The sequence below is a fragment of the Perna viridis genome, chromosome 7, assembly GCF_037379345.1.
Source record: "Perna viridis isolate PV_CMFRI_1.1 ecotype Kerala chromosome 7, ASM3737934v1, whole genome shotgun sequence".
In the NCBI taxonomy this organism is placed as follows: domain Eukaryota; kingdom Metazoa; phylum Mollusca; class Bivalvia; order Mytilida; family Mytilidae; genus Perna; species Perna viridis.
In genome coordinates this window covers 22,121,814-22,137,471 of record NC_142451.1, presented here as the reverse complement: position 1 = coordinate 22,137,471, position 15,658 = coordinate 22,121,814, and the positions used below count along the sequence as shown (strand labels likewise).

General features: G+C 33.8%; 2 pseudogenes across 1 annotated transcript; both read left to right on the top strand.

Moving 5' to 3' along the window:
* The first annotated feature begins 261 nt into the window (after positions 1–261).
* LOC148611801 (uncharacterized) lies at positions 262–4,812 on the top strand (annotated as a pseudogene).
* A 1,380-nt stretch (positions 4,813–6,192) lies between these two features.
* On the top strand, positions 6,193–13,747 carry LOC148611800 (hephaestin-like; annotated as a pseudogene). The gene is made up of 10 exons (XR_015924602.1): positions 6,193–6,269; positions 7,734–7,840; positions 7,990–8,161; positions 8,783–9,038; positions 9,774–9,994; positions 10,251–10,395; positions 10,592–10,792; positions 10,931–11,225; positions 11,615–12,521; positions 13,666–13,747. The product of XR_015924602.1 is annotated as a hephaestin-like (transcript).
* Positions 13,748–15,658: the final 1,911 nt, after the last annotated feature.

The following is a 15,658-nucleotide window of genomic DNA, read 5'->3' as shown; positions in this document are numbered from 1 at the left end:
GTCGATGTAGGCATTAGCACGAAACTTTTTTAAGGCTTATATAGATAAGACAGGTTTATGTTGTTAATTAAGAGCTAACTGTCTCTACGAGGTTATTTATAGTAAGCATATGCTTAGACTTTGATTGGTTGTTATTTTAGCATTACGTCATTGATAGTTGGTTATGGCTGCAAGTTACTCAGTTCGCAACATTTTTTTTCCAAACGTTTCGATTCGATACATAACTAACGATATTTCAACCTTTGTGTATGTAACAAACCAGTTTTGTTCGATGTTGACATTTGTAATTATAACACTGATGATGGATTGTATGTACAGATTAAGATATCCGTTTTAGAGTTATCACAATGGCGGACAAACGCGCACCTCGATCTAGACTGAACAAGCAAAGATCTTCCCCTTGGGATACCTCGAATCCAAACAATTGGACAGCAGCTAAATTACAACAAAAACTAGAAAAAAATTGATGTTTTTGTACCACTCTAGATCGGCAAAGCTAATCTGAAAAAGATTTACGAGGAAAATATAGCGCGTAGAAACATTTCAACAATAGTATAAATAGTACAAACGTTCAAGTGTGTACAGAAATTAATGATGACAATTCGCCGAATTCTGAAAAGGAAGCGAGTGAGGTTGATACTACTGATATTCCTTCTGACAGTTCGGTAAATTTATCAACTTTAGCGTTGGATAATAGCAGTGATGCGGTCCAAAGAAGCTCGCGTAGAGATCTGAATGTTGTCGCAAATACGTCATCCAATATGGCGGCGCCCATGAACAACAACATTGTGACTGGTATGTTAAACTCTATGCAGACGATGCAACAAACTATGCTAAGTCTTCAGCACACAGTGATGAAATTAATTCATAATGATAAGAACTCTCAAATCAGTGGAGACCAGAACAGTTTGTCCACGGCGTTGGCAGCTTTTAGGAATGGAAATTCCACTGAAACGACAAACAGTCAGCAGCCTTTCACACATGGTGGGTATCACTTTCCAAACTCCGAATTTGGAGTCCCATCTGAATGTATTCCCCACTTAGATGTGGTGCCTGAAATCCTTAAAAAGCGTATTTGGGAAGGCAAAGACATTAATCTTGCAAGTTTGTTAATCCCCCGTATTAAACATGATAAAACTTATGTACAGGAACAAGGGTCAATCACACTCAATATGTCAGGTCATGAGGATACAAGATTACATAAAGTGCTTACAATTAGTGAGTTTATCACCGCCTTTGGCAAATTTAAAAGAGTAATGTGCATCACATTTCCACAAAGGCGCATAGAATTAGATAGGTATGAAGCCAACATAATTGATATTTTCAATGTGTATGGTCCAAAAGTTTATGATTACCATTGTCAGTTTTCCGCCCGCGCAGCGGCAGCTTTGATAGATTTTAACATCAAGGTAGATTGGTCCACCAAGGACACATCACTACTGAGTATGGTCACAGGCAATGCAAGGGTTAACACATGCTCTTATTGTCCATCTACTATGCATCTTACATCTTTCTGTCCTCAGCTAGGGACACAAAATCCAACTAATTTCCCTCCTAAATTAAAGGCAAATGTGAGTGTGAAGGATAGTGACCGTTATGGCCGGAAAAGGAAAATGTTTAACGATCAAGAAATTTGTAACAATTTCAATGACAATAAATGCAACAGGCAACAGTGTTCATATTCACATTTATGTTCTGTGTGCTTCTCTAAAAATCACGGTTCTTCTTCTTGTACCAAAAGAAAATCACAAAAACAAAACCATACAGAATTTGCCACCACCAGCAAGTGACTAGCTACATGTACTTTACATACCAAAGTTGATACCCCTGTTCATGTTAATGTTTTGCAACAGGAACTGCTAAACCATCCAGATAGGGACTTTGTTAACTACTTATGTAATGGCCTTGTTTATGGCTTTGACACCTTAATATCGGATGTAGATGTACCTAGTAAAGAGTGTAAAAATCTACGTTCAGCAATTACACGACCAGAAATAGTAGCTAATCTCATAGAAAGTGAGGTAAACAAAGGTTTTTTACAAGGTCTATTTGTTACTTTGCCTTTTGCAAAATACAAAGTAAGTCCTATTGGTGTGGCTAAAGGGAAATATTCAGGGAAACATAGACTTATAGTAGACTTATCTTCTCCTCATGAGGACGACACACATCAGACTGTAAATGACATGATTGATAAGGAACAATGCTCTTTGTCTTATGTTCGTATAGATGATGCTATTAAAATAATACAAAACTTAGGTAGGAATAACGGACATTTCTGATGCGTTTAAACTTATGCTGATTGTTCCTTGTCAATGGTATATGTTTTGTCTTAAATGGAGAGATAGTTATTATTACTATACTAAACTTGTCTTTGGCTGTCGCTCATCACCAAAAATGTTTGACATGCTTTCACAAGCAATTTGTTGGATAGCTGAGAACAACTATGATATTCAGTTTATTTTACATCTTCTTGATGATTTTATTACTTTTGAGCATCCTAAAAAATGTAGTCAAGAAACATGGAACTTTTGTATACAATATTTGGTAGACTTAATGTTCTTATGGCTAAGCATAAGACAACTGGCCCAGATACTGTTATGGAATATTTAGGCATTATCTTGGATTCTAGTTTAATGCCGGCTAGGCTACCACGTGAGAAACTACTACGTATTACTGCCTTTTTAACAGAATTTTCGTCCAAGAAACCCTGCACAAAACGGGAACTCTTACAACTGCCTGGTCATCTCAATTTTGCGTCCTGTGTTGTAATTCCTGGCAGAGCTTTTGTGTCACATTTAATTAAATTGTCAACTACTGTTCGAGCTTTACATCATTATGTTAAGATAAATAAAGAGTGCCGAGAAGACATTAGAATGTGGCGTTATTTTTTATGTAATTGGAATGGTGTCAGCATGTTTTACAATGCGGAAAGTATTTCATCTGATGAATTGTGTCTATATACCGATGCTTCTGGAACTATAGGTTTTGGAGGATATTACAAAGGGTTGTGGTTTTCTGAAGAATGGCCATCAATGTTTCTAGATGTATTAGCGGAGGACAGTACCTTCTTAATAGCTTTCAAGGAACTGTACCCCATAGTAGTGGCTGCCATCTTGTTTGGGCATTTGTGGCAAACACAAAGAATAGTGTTTATGTGTGATAATGAGGCTACAGTAGCTATCCTAAACAAAGGCAGATCAAAGTCACAACATATTATGCCCTTAATGAGACGACTCACTCTAATTGCCGCTCAATATGACTTTACGTTCATGTCTAAACATGTGCCAGGTAAATACAATTCAATAGCAGATGCTTTGTCTCGTTTGCAAATGTACAGATTCCGCCAACTTGCGCCAGAGGCTCAGAGCCTATCATGCACAGTGCCTCCACCTCAACATGTGGAACTCTACAATGTAGTGGATCAATTGTGGTATAAATCTATCTCAAGTAAAACTAGACAAGTGTATCAAGCTGGCTTTAAGGCTTATGTGAATTTTTTGCTATTAACAGGGATTGTAGCTTTTATAGTACCAAAGTATTCTAATATAAAAGTTGATGAAGAAACCCTACTACTTTTCGTAGCTTATTGTACTAGTAAACTACTGATAAGTTATAACACTATAAAGTCTTATTTATGTGGCATTAGGTTTAAGTGTTTAGAATTAAATATTGGTTATCCTAATGTTCTTGAACTCAGACGCCTTAAGACAATTATCAATGGTGTCAAACGGACTCAATCAATTACTTCTAAGCCTAGATATCCTATCACTTTTCATATTTTAGAAAAAGTTTGTCTATGGCTGCGTCAAGGACGTAGCTATGAAAATTTATTGCTTGAAGCCATGTGTACAATAGCATTTTTTGGGTTTTTAAGATGTGGCGAGTTTACAGTAGATAGTGCTGAGAATTTTGATCCAGCATTTCATTTATGTGTTTCAGATTTGATAATTATAACTGATTGTGTACATCTTAAACTCAAAATTTCCAAAACAGATCCTTTTAGACAAGGTGTGACAATAAAATTGTTCGAGACAGGCAAGGATATACGTCCTCATAAAATATGTTGTATGTATATGAAGAAAAGGCTACAAAATAATTCATCTCTAGACACTCCATTGTTTGTAAATATATATGGAAATGCTATTTCAAGGTCTTACTTTTTAAATATGTTTAAACATACCATGGACATTTTAGGCTATGATTCTACATGTTATAATGGTCATTCTTTCCGCGTTGGGGCCGCATCAACTGCAGGCAGGGTCTGTGTTGAGGACCATCTAATTAAGCTTTTGGGTCGATGGTCCACAGATACTTATTGTAGATATATCAAAACTTCAGACTCTGTGATCAAAAATGCACAAAAAGCTTTAGCTACTTATAATCCTCATGATTGAGTTTATTTACTGCATCATATATACACAAGTGTGTAACAACATCTTCAATTTTTAAGTATGAATTAAGTATTCACTGGGTTAATTTTAAGTTAGTACTATTTAAGTTGTTGTATCTATAGTTAATTAGTTTTATCTGGATCACCCTTATATTTAATGTTTGGGCACTCAGATTGCATAATTACAACAATGTATACAATCTGATTTTTGGCCGTTTTAATTAATTTTTAGAGTAAGGGATTACCTAATTAATTAATCCCCAAAATTGTTCATGCTTCATTTAATTTTAGTGTAAAATTACATGCTTTAGGGTTCATACTACATGTATTTTAGGCATTATCTGGAGGTTATGCTCTTTCTACTATGGTCTTGTACAATACACCTGCTTGTCTTCCGGCTCTTGTAGTTCCAGTTACACCGAGTAGCATTTGGCCACGCTTCCGGCTCTTGTAGCTAACTACACCGAGTTGACAAGTAATCAATTAGTTAGAGCATCATTTCAAGCTGCATTACTAACAATATCTTTCCGGCTCTTGTAACCTATGCTGCACCGATACATCTATTCATCGAATCTTGTCGCATGTTCAGCTGTTACACCGAGTTAAGCATTGTTAGTAAGACTTTCAATACTGAGTCTGCCCCAAAGCCAAACTTGAGTAAAAAAATTAATGTTTTGTAATGGTAAGATTATTATTTTTGTGTAACGATATTGTTAAACTTTGTATATATGTTTTGGTTTGAACTAGTAATAGACTTATTAACCTTTAAATTTAGTTGGGTTCTAATTATTTTGACACGAGGTAGTGAATACATGTATATGATAACAGATTTCCTACTACAGATCACCTTTTCACTTCAAAAGGCATAGGCTGATAATACAGATCAGACTATTCATATTAACAACACAACAACTACAATACTATAAGGCGTTGAAGTCATGGCCTAACTGAGGTAGGGGGAAACAATGCAGTCAAGCTATTCGCAGAGGGCCTGCAAGTATTTTTGCAGCTATTCATTTAGTTCATTACGAATCGTCATATAGAGGGTCAAGGTAATTAGGTCGAGGAATGTGGATGTAGGACAGGGCTATACAATTCACCGGAACAAATACATTAAACTAACTAGGATGATACTTCAGTCTAAGTCACAAGTCATACATTGTACATGTAAGTGTCCTATAGTTTTCAGGAGAACTCCCTTCCCTTTTCATATCATAGATGGCACGTTAATAACTTAAGGTTACATCTAATTCTGATTTTAACGACATAAACACCACTATAAATTATAAATCAAATTTGAAACGAACAATGCAAGCAAATGCGTTTACTATCTTTTTTAAATTAGTTCTTGTTTTAATTGACATCAATATGTCACACAAGTGAAATGAAATATTGTGAAAATAAATTTGTCTCATTTCCTTTCAAAAAAGTTTTTGTTAAAGCGCTTAAACAATATTCAAAGAATTACGTCGAAATTATTTTTTTAAACTATGACGGAAGTTACATTCTGTGTATTGTAGATTAATGGTTATCAGTTCGGAAATGGCCCAAATTTTGAGGTGTGTGCTGGCGAGTAAGTGGTCTTATATATTGTTTGATTGAATAGAGGTATCCATACCGTATCAGTTGCCGGAACTAATCTTAAAACGTGTGGAAGAAGGTATGTTTTTCGTGTTTTTCTTCTATTTATGACTTAAACTCAAACGTAACAGACAAATCATATGTATACAATAAAATATAGAAAAACAACAGCCTAACAAAATGCCCATTTTACTGTATGTTTATTCTTGACTTAAGGCACGATGGCCGCATACTTGTTAGATGATAGAGTGGGACGCAGACAAATATATGTCATGTACCATGATGTCAAAGCTTCAAAGTCAGACATGAACAACGAAGTCACCACAGTCATATTGAAGACATTTCAACTAGAAAAAATACTGAACATGAACGATAAAATTGTAAATACATTTTCTGAAGATGAGTTGAGGAAATATGAAATTCTGAAGAATACTTATTTTATTTAGATTCATTAATACGGAAAATAGGGGGAAAAAGTCTTCTTTCTTCCACATTATTTCATTTCAATACTAAATCAAGATCTGATGTAAATCATTGTCCGCCATCTGAATCAAATATTTGTATTTATAAGTTGCCCAGACGTTTGATGTGGCAGACATTTTGGAAAAAAAATTGTGAATCTGCCATCCACTGAAATAATAATTTAATAACTTCAAAAAATGTTCTTCTTTGAAAGCACAATGTCAAAACTTGTCAGTGCCTGATTTCTTGTCACCAATGATACCGTTTACTAATTGATTTATATAGACAAACGCATAAGATCACAAATACCTTCATGCAAGATTAAGTATATCTATCATCATCAGAAAATACGATTTGCGACCTCCGAAATGTTTGTGACGAAGTCGAAGTCTCATCTAGGAGCACCAGTAATATCAACAGATACTTCGTAACATTACTAATTACAATCATAATAAGGAAATTTCTTCGGAAGTTAAAAATCAAATTAACGATAAAGAATGGTGGGGAGTCGTGGAATGTACGGAAAGATATAAATATTCGTGAAGCCATAGACCCTATACAAACAGGGAATAATTTGATGGCATATTCGACGGAGTTACAAAGAAGCCATCGATTAAAAGTGTCCATCATGTAAAAACATCAAACTGTGTTTGAAAGAGAACCACTGTATGTTTTGTGAAGAAGTACATAATGGCCCACTGATAATACAAGACTATTAACGAATATCTATTACTGAAAGCAAAAGATCTTGTCGAAATTGTTCGTAAAATATAAACTTTGAGACTGAAATTTGATTGTCGCTACTGTAACCAGAGACATAATAGAAGGCTTTGTTTACTGTTAAAAACGGGCATTCGTTTACAGTGGCGTAATAGAGAATACTGAGGAGAATATCTCTTCTTTTATGATATCCGAAAAAAGTACACTGCATACTGTAGACATAATAATTTTGACGGTGTATTTATTTTTAATATTTCGGCGATGGACAGAAATCAGTGAAAAAATGTACCATTGAAATTGATTTTATCACTATATAACGCAAATCATTTTTTTAAACCACGAATATGTTCACTTGACAGAATAAGCAAAAATAAGCCATTGCGATAATTAATACGCTTACAGTAGTCAATGTGCTCATTCATTTATTGTGATCAGTCAGTATTTTTATTTTACATTCACTTTTTTACATTATCCTCTCCTAATTAAAGAGTCCGTGTGTACAAATCACATGTACAACAGTACGATCAACAGAGTTAGTTTCCTCAATGTAGACTTTTTTAATGATACATCTTTTTTACAGTTTTGAACCGATTGCTGTTCCACCAGGTATAGGAAAGTCTGTGGTCATGGAACATCAGTCAGATTGCCGGTGGATGATTAAAGCAGGAAACCTACGTGACGATAGTCGTAAGTATCAGTGGATCGATTTCGCAAAAAAAGTGTAAAATATTTTGAGATATACCTTTTTGTAGCGTCATAATTACTAAGAGGAACAGAAACAATTTGTGATATCCAAAACACCTCAAATTTAGTTTCATTTTTTACTATTGTTTAAGATGGTATATACGCATTTGTTAATGTCAAGAAATGTGAAGGTGTTACGCCAACCACAACAGTACATTCAGGAAAAGTGAGAACGTACTATTTAGCGGCAGAGGATGTAAAGGAATCAACTGTCCCAAATGGCATACTTTGTAGAGCTGGGAGAGAAACCAAAGAAAGAACAAGGTATAAGAAAAGTGTTTTGAAAACATAAAAATGACGCGTTTCAAAAATTGATCTAAAACGAATTTATGAATAAGGTTTAATTCGTTACAATTGTTTAAATTGAATTTATTTAATGGTTTATCAATACCTATTAACAAATGTGGGCTTTATTTAACTACATATTTCCCTCTCACTACAGACAAAACTTTGCACTTTGCAATAATTTGAGACAATGTTGGATCTATATTGATAAAATACAAATTCATTTTCTGTTACATTGATTTTGCTGTGTGTTTTTCAAACTTTGCAGAGAGTGCCAAAATAAACAACTTGAGATTATGTTTTTAGATGTTTCTATCATATATAATGGGATGATTCAAATACAAATATATTTGTAAGTTTTTAAGTTTTTTAAGTTTTTTTTACATAGACATAATGTAACTTTCTCATATCAGGGACAGGCTATGTCTTCAAACTGTTCGATATGGGCTGGTTTGTCTGTAGTCAGACAGAAAATTGTAATTAAATAGAGCCCATATTTGTCGAAAAGTACTTATGAACCTTAAGTGAATTACCTCGAACCTTCATATATAATTCATTTTTGCTTTCATGAGATCAGTGGTTTGTTGCTTTCCAAACTAGGAGAGAAAGGGAATACGTAAAAGTTGGTAACAAGATACATGGACGGTTTGATGGATACAACGACAGACGTTTTAGGAAGAGATGTGACCAACCAGAACACATGACGAACCTCGGACCACATATTTATGCAGAAGGTGGTGATATTGTCAAAATTGTCCTAAAAACAAAATGAGGAAGAGAAGTGTCTCCTTTTCTCCTATGGGATTTGATATCACTAAAGAATATGAAGCAAATGTTCACATAACTAATAAAATGAGTAAGTTTTTCCAACCATTAAAAGTTCAATCATCATCAAACATTTTATCGATGACAATTGGATACCAATCGTTTCTTCATCAATCTGTCTTTTATTTAGTAACAATACAAATACTTTTCATTGGGAACATGTTCTAGCATAAGGAGACCATGTTGACACTAAAACAATTATACCAACACAAGAAGTAATGCATAATTGAACTCATAGTGTTAACAATCTTAATTTCACTATTTTCGAGAAAAGCGAAGAAAATAAGTAACCACGGATTTGTGCTTTATAATGAGAACTTGTTTTTCGCGTACATGGTTAAGAATTGCCAACGATTTTAGAGCAGATCTGGTAAAAAACAAATAGTTTCATTTCGAATGTCTTTTTATTTAGCTTCGTCTATATAATGGATACTACATTAAACATTTTGAAAAGATAATTAAATTACATTTTATTTTCATGTTCAAGAGTAGTTCAGGTAAAAAATAGTTTAAAAGCTATTTTATTATCTAGACTCTAAGTGATCAACGAAAAAAGAAATTACAATTATGCTTTCTTCGACCGTTCAAGCATTAATAAAGAATTTGACATCCAGTACTTATTACTTTTGAACGGTGCTAATTTTTATCACATGGGATCATTCAATCAGTACATTTTTTGGTTAAAAAACACATTTTCGAGTACAAAGAATCATGTTTAATTTTGTGTGTCTATTGTATTTGCAAACATTCATAATGCATTTGATAGATGAAGAACTTGGTGGTAAGATTGTTCATCCTGGTAAGAAAGCGTTATACAAATTCATTGTCCCCGACACGCTTGTTAGACCAGAGACCTCTCGAATAGATCAGGGTTGTTACACTACAACATACCAATCAATGGCCGAGGGTTATGCCGAGGACGTGTTACATCAGCTTACAGGACCATTAACTGTTTGCAAACGTGGAGGATTGGACAATAAAGGAAACCCGATAATATTATAAATGTTTTACAGTAGAGCTTAGTTTAGTGTGTATTATAGATTACTAGGCTATATCGACCAACTTACTGACAAATTGAAAGTAATAATTATTGTGAGAAAAATGTAATTTGTACTATTATCTAAATTAATAAGAATATCATATAAGAGGGTGTATTGCACACATGTCTAGATTTTTCAAATATTGTCTGTGAAATTAAAGGGTGAAAGAATCAAACCATTTTCTTATTTCAATTTTATAACAGAAAGGATATTCGAGACGATTCTTTCTACAAGCCATCAATAATGACCCAGATTGTGATGGTTCAAGTCTCCGTGATCTGAACTATAAACACCATAATTATTACTACGAAAATGGTCATCATGATAAGACATCTTTATCATTCCCAAGTAAGCAGTTTTCTTGCTGAATGAAATCATTCAAATTTGTCTTCGTCAAAAGTGTATTATTTTATACATATTAGTCATTGTATGTAAAACTAAGTCAATGATTTACAGACTGATTGGCATGATTTTGCTGTTAGATTTATCTTAGTGTAAAATGGTATGGCTTTGTTTTTAAAAAATGGAATATTCTTTTTAACTTTAATTCGGCCCTGGACCCTAACGCAAAATGCTAATATTTTGCTAAATATTTCAGCTTTTAATGGTTACCAATCCTTTGTGTTTGAAGGAAATAACGTACAAGTTGCAAGCAAATCTGTTGATGGAGTAACTGTTAATAATGGGCAGGCTACCACTGTTGTAATGATAGCTGATAATGTTGGTGAGACTCTAGCTCAAAAGGGCTTTCAGGCAGTATAAATAACTACTTTACTGAAAAACACTTGTGAGTCGTACAAACGGTTTTGTGGGTTGAATTTATCAATAAATAAGACACTAGAATTTATTATAGTCATATTTGTTCTTAAATAAATAAATAAAGGTAAATATCGCAATATTGATATCAAAAGCGCAGACGGTGGTTTTTATGCAAGCATATTATCTATTATCTATTCTTCAGGCAAGTGGAAAATAATGAGTGGCATGACCCGGGAAAACGGCATGGTTGTTTTTTACAATTTAAGGAAACGTGGAAATCGTCCATCGCTGCCACCGAGGTCTCTTCTTCTTGGTTCACATGTTAGGACGTACTACATAGCTGCCCAAAAAATCAAATGGGAATATGTTGATAGAAAGATACACCCTGTAATTCTAGACGATCTCACTGATCCATCAAGGTATTTTCTTGTAATTGACACTTTTGATGTACTTATCTCTAACAAACGTTATAAAAGTTCCAAGAAATTATAAATGTTGAATGTCTTTTCAGCCAGTGTGGTAAAATTAGATTGATATTACTGAAATGGCATCAATTCTATCTATAAAATATGCAAAATGGCTTACTATTTCTCAGTTTTGCGTTATATTATATGACTATTTATCTTGCTTACTCAAACTTTATATATATTATCATTTTTTTAATATTTGACTGTTAGCACCAAATTAAAACGGCACAAAAACATAAGAGATAGACATTTCTCCACTTACCGGTAACTGTTTCCATTTTTCTCAATAAAACTTATACATATGTTTACCGATAAAAATTAACTATAGAATATTATTTCAGTAAAGGAAGTTTGTAGGTACGAAGTGATGGAAAATTCATCGGATCAAAATACTACAAAGCAGTGTACGGCGAATATACTGCCAAGTACTTCAAGAAACAAAAGAAACGTAGATTTAACGACATACATTTATCCATCCTAGGTCCAATGATAAGGGCTGAAATGGGGGACAAAATAAAAATTGTCTTTAAAAACAAATTAAATTGGCCAGTAACAATAAGCTTGCGAAATCTTATTGGTGATAATATGATCCGCAAGCAATCAAAAGAGGGTGTGGCACCTGGGATGACCGTTACCTATGAATATTACGTGCCAGAACAGTCAGGGCAACTGATTGTGAACCAGACTGTGTTGGGCGGTTATACGAATCTACAACAAACCCTGTTCAGGATGCAAATGCTGGACTTTTGGGACCTTTAGTAATATGTAGGCGTGGAGCACTTGACGAATATGGATGTGGTACAGACCACGTAAGGGAATTTTCTATCGAAACAGTTGTCTACGATGAAAATATGAGTCATTTTTAAAAACACCAAAAGAAGATATTTGCGGAAAGGAAAGAATGTTAAGTCTGCATTCTTCTACGAATCAAATCAGATGCGCGCAATTAATGGAAAGATGTTGTTCAACACACCGACCTTTAATATATCCATCACTGAAAATGTGTGTTGGTTTTTTCTACCAACAGGAGGTCCAAAATCTTTTCATCTGATGAAATTTCACGGACAGCCCCTAGTTAAAAATGTCTCTTGTAATCAGAAAATGGACGCTGTGATGGAAGTAGAGGCTGGAACATATAAGACCGCTTGTTTCTACACAACCCATGCTAGTGTTTGGAAGCTGGACTCACAAGAAGGTGACCACAAAATGAGAGGAGAGATGGCTAGCTTCACCATCACTAAGGACAATGTAAGTATGATATTATGTTTTTCAAAATAAAAAAACGTCTGGGTTGCACTTGCCAACGTGATTCTTTACATGCTAGAAATCGTTTAAACGTTACGCGTGATGTTCGTACATGAAAGCGTAACACAATGCAAACTATTTGGGGAAAAACGTTGTTCATAGCTGGTATGACAATATTGTAAGACTCCGAAAAAGTGACGATACTTCAATATCATACAATGGGAAATAATGAGATATGGATTTTTATTAAAAAAAAATTAAGATTAACATTCTGAAAATTCATGAAATTAAACTGGTAAAAGAACATTACTAAACAAATTATAAATGCTAACTTCAGTCAGTCTCGAATTTCGGCCAAAACTAGAAGTATGACAATCTGCCGTTAAGAAGTTCATTTTTTTTCAAAATATTACGTTTTTTTTTTTTAAACAATTATAATTTTTTTCCAAAATCATCTTTATATGGTAATAAAATTATCACTCTTACTTTATTTTAAATCTTTTTTTCTACAATTTGTTTGCCATTTTCATTTTTCATATGGGACACATTTCCTCTTTCCATATGGGACGAATTCCTTTTTCCATGACATCACAAGAACCTCGTAGAATTACCAAAATGACTGCCAGAATCTTATTTCATAAGACAATGATACGTTTTGCAATCATTTAGTATTAACTTGAAAGTAGTAGCGAGAATATATGATTAATGAATCTTATTTGGGAAAGCTTAAAAAGCCGAATTAAAAAAATTACAATCATTTAGCGCGTCGCATAAGCATAAAATTTTGGCCTAATATTTTGTTATTTTCTTGACCTTGAGTGTCCTTATATTGCAAAATAAATACAGAAGAAAATGATTTTTTCTCACGGAAATGGCGATTATTTGGCATAATTCTAGACATATATGTTAATTATTCAGTGGAGATAGATACAACCTGCATAACGTCTTAGTATTTTTACATAACATTCGATATAAAATATATCGACAGATATTTTGTGGGGTTTTTTTTAACAACTTGTCTTAAGCTTGTAGCTCTGGCCTTGAATGTTCCGCTCAAAGCAAGATATTAAACGATATTCTTTTTCTTTTCCACCTTACACTGGGTAGATTCTGAAATTGCTATGAAAAGTGTTCTTTTATTCTCCAGGTTCCATACGAATGTGGGCGTGGACCTGCGAGGGAAAGCAGACGAAGGAAATATACGAGACATCATTAAATCGTTAGTGTACAAAGTTTTTCAGTGAAATAAAACTCATTGATTTAATCTAGTATTGAATGCCGAAATCTGGCCAGTCACAAAAATAAAAGAAATATCATGGAAACTTACTATATTTAGAAATTATTGATGCTGTAACCAAAGTGTACGCGTTAATATGAGTGTTTATTGTAAATAATCTACATGCGCGAATTTGTTTAGAAAATGTGCAACATTATTTACTCGATTAAACTCTTTGGGAATTTCCGAAAAAGAAAAACAACTCAACAAAAATATACGACCTGGATAGACGGCAAAGTCACATAAATATCACCCGTGGGGCATGAATAAATGCATGTTTTCAATGACACAAAACGAATAATATGTAAAAAGAAATACATTACATGACAAATAATTATCAACCATCCACGGTTACTCAAAAATAAAAACTCTAATATATGTGATATCCGGTGAAAAATCCAAATACATGTCAGCACTAAATATTAGTGCATTAGTACACCTATTAGTACATTTGATACAATGCAAGATTCTTACTAACACTATATTATTATGTTCCCCAAACGTTGTTTAGGAACATATTTGTATTTTTGTTTTGTTTTGTTTTTATTTTTTATTTTTTTGTTTTTTGTTGTTTTTTGTTTTTGTTTTTTGTTTTGGTTTGTTTTGTTTGTTTGTTTGTTTGTTTTTTCTTTAAAAATCGGCCACAACAAGGGCTTCCGCTCGGCCTTATTACAATCTTGAAATGGCTGCCATTCCAAGATGGCTGCCGGTCGAAAATAAGATAAATATGAAAATAAATTCGAGAAAAACCTCGAGCTGGGGGCGCCTGTGATAATGGAAACTTTTCAGGAACATCTACGTTGGTGTCCAGCACAGTCACTTATTTTTTCACCGGTGAAAGGAAATCCATATACATTACAATGCACATGTACAAGGTTGCATTTTAGAAATAATAGAAAGAATATTTTCTAGGCGGAACATTCAAGTACGAGTCTCTCAAAGCCCTTAAGGTAGACGGAATGTCTTCGTAACCCTCCGTTTCTTCTTCAACTTCATCTGTTTCTTCTTCTAAACTGTCCTGTTAGGAATAGTAAATGTAATGTAAAGAAAAGATAACATCATTTTTTTCTAATCAAATATTGACATTTTTGAAAACTATTGGGGTTATTTATCATCTATTTTGGAAAACTTCGCGTGTATTTTAGATGTACATTTCTTGAGACGTTTCGGTTTCCCACGCGATACATAAACGCAAGATAACGAACGCTTCTAACATGCATTTAAACAAAGGCTCCCATCGTGCGTTGAAACGCACGATAATCGAACACTCCCAGCATGCATTTTAACGCACGATACTCGAACATTCATAGCATGCGTTTAAGTTGCACTATACAAATGGGATTGAGGTGCATTGTTTCGTACAAAAAACTGAACCGGTCTAATTTTGTAAAACTGAAAAATAAATGGTGAAACTTGGTGGAAATATTGATTGCGGGTAATAGAGGATTCGTACATAAATAGATGCAATACTTGTTAAGGAAAAGGGGTGTAAAATGCATGCTTGAAGCTATCCGGAAAGATTCAGGTCCTCAGATTGGATTCCCTTCCCTGCACCAACTGGCTGTTTTTCAAAAATGCAAAATTTGGTAGAAACCAATGCTTTTTAAGTTCGTTATAGTTAAATATGTAAGAAATTATAATTTGATATAATATGCTGCTTTAGTCAGTGTGAGGAAGTCCTTAGCAACCAAATATGCTGATTTTTGATCATGTAAGATGCAACGTCATGAAAGTTCTTTTACTGTCAGCTGGTATTTTAGCTGCACATGTAGTGTCAAATTTAAAAAACCACCAATTTATACATACGTTAGTCAACCGAACAACCATTTAATGCACAATTAAGAAATACTAAGCCGCAAATAAA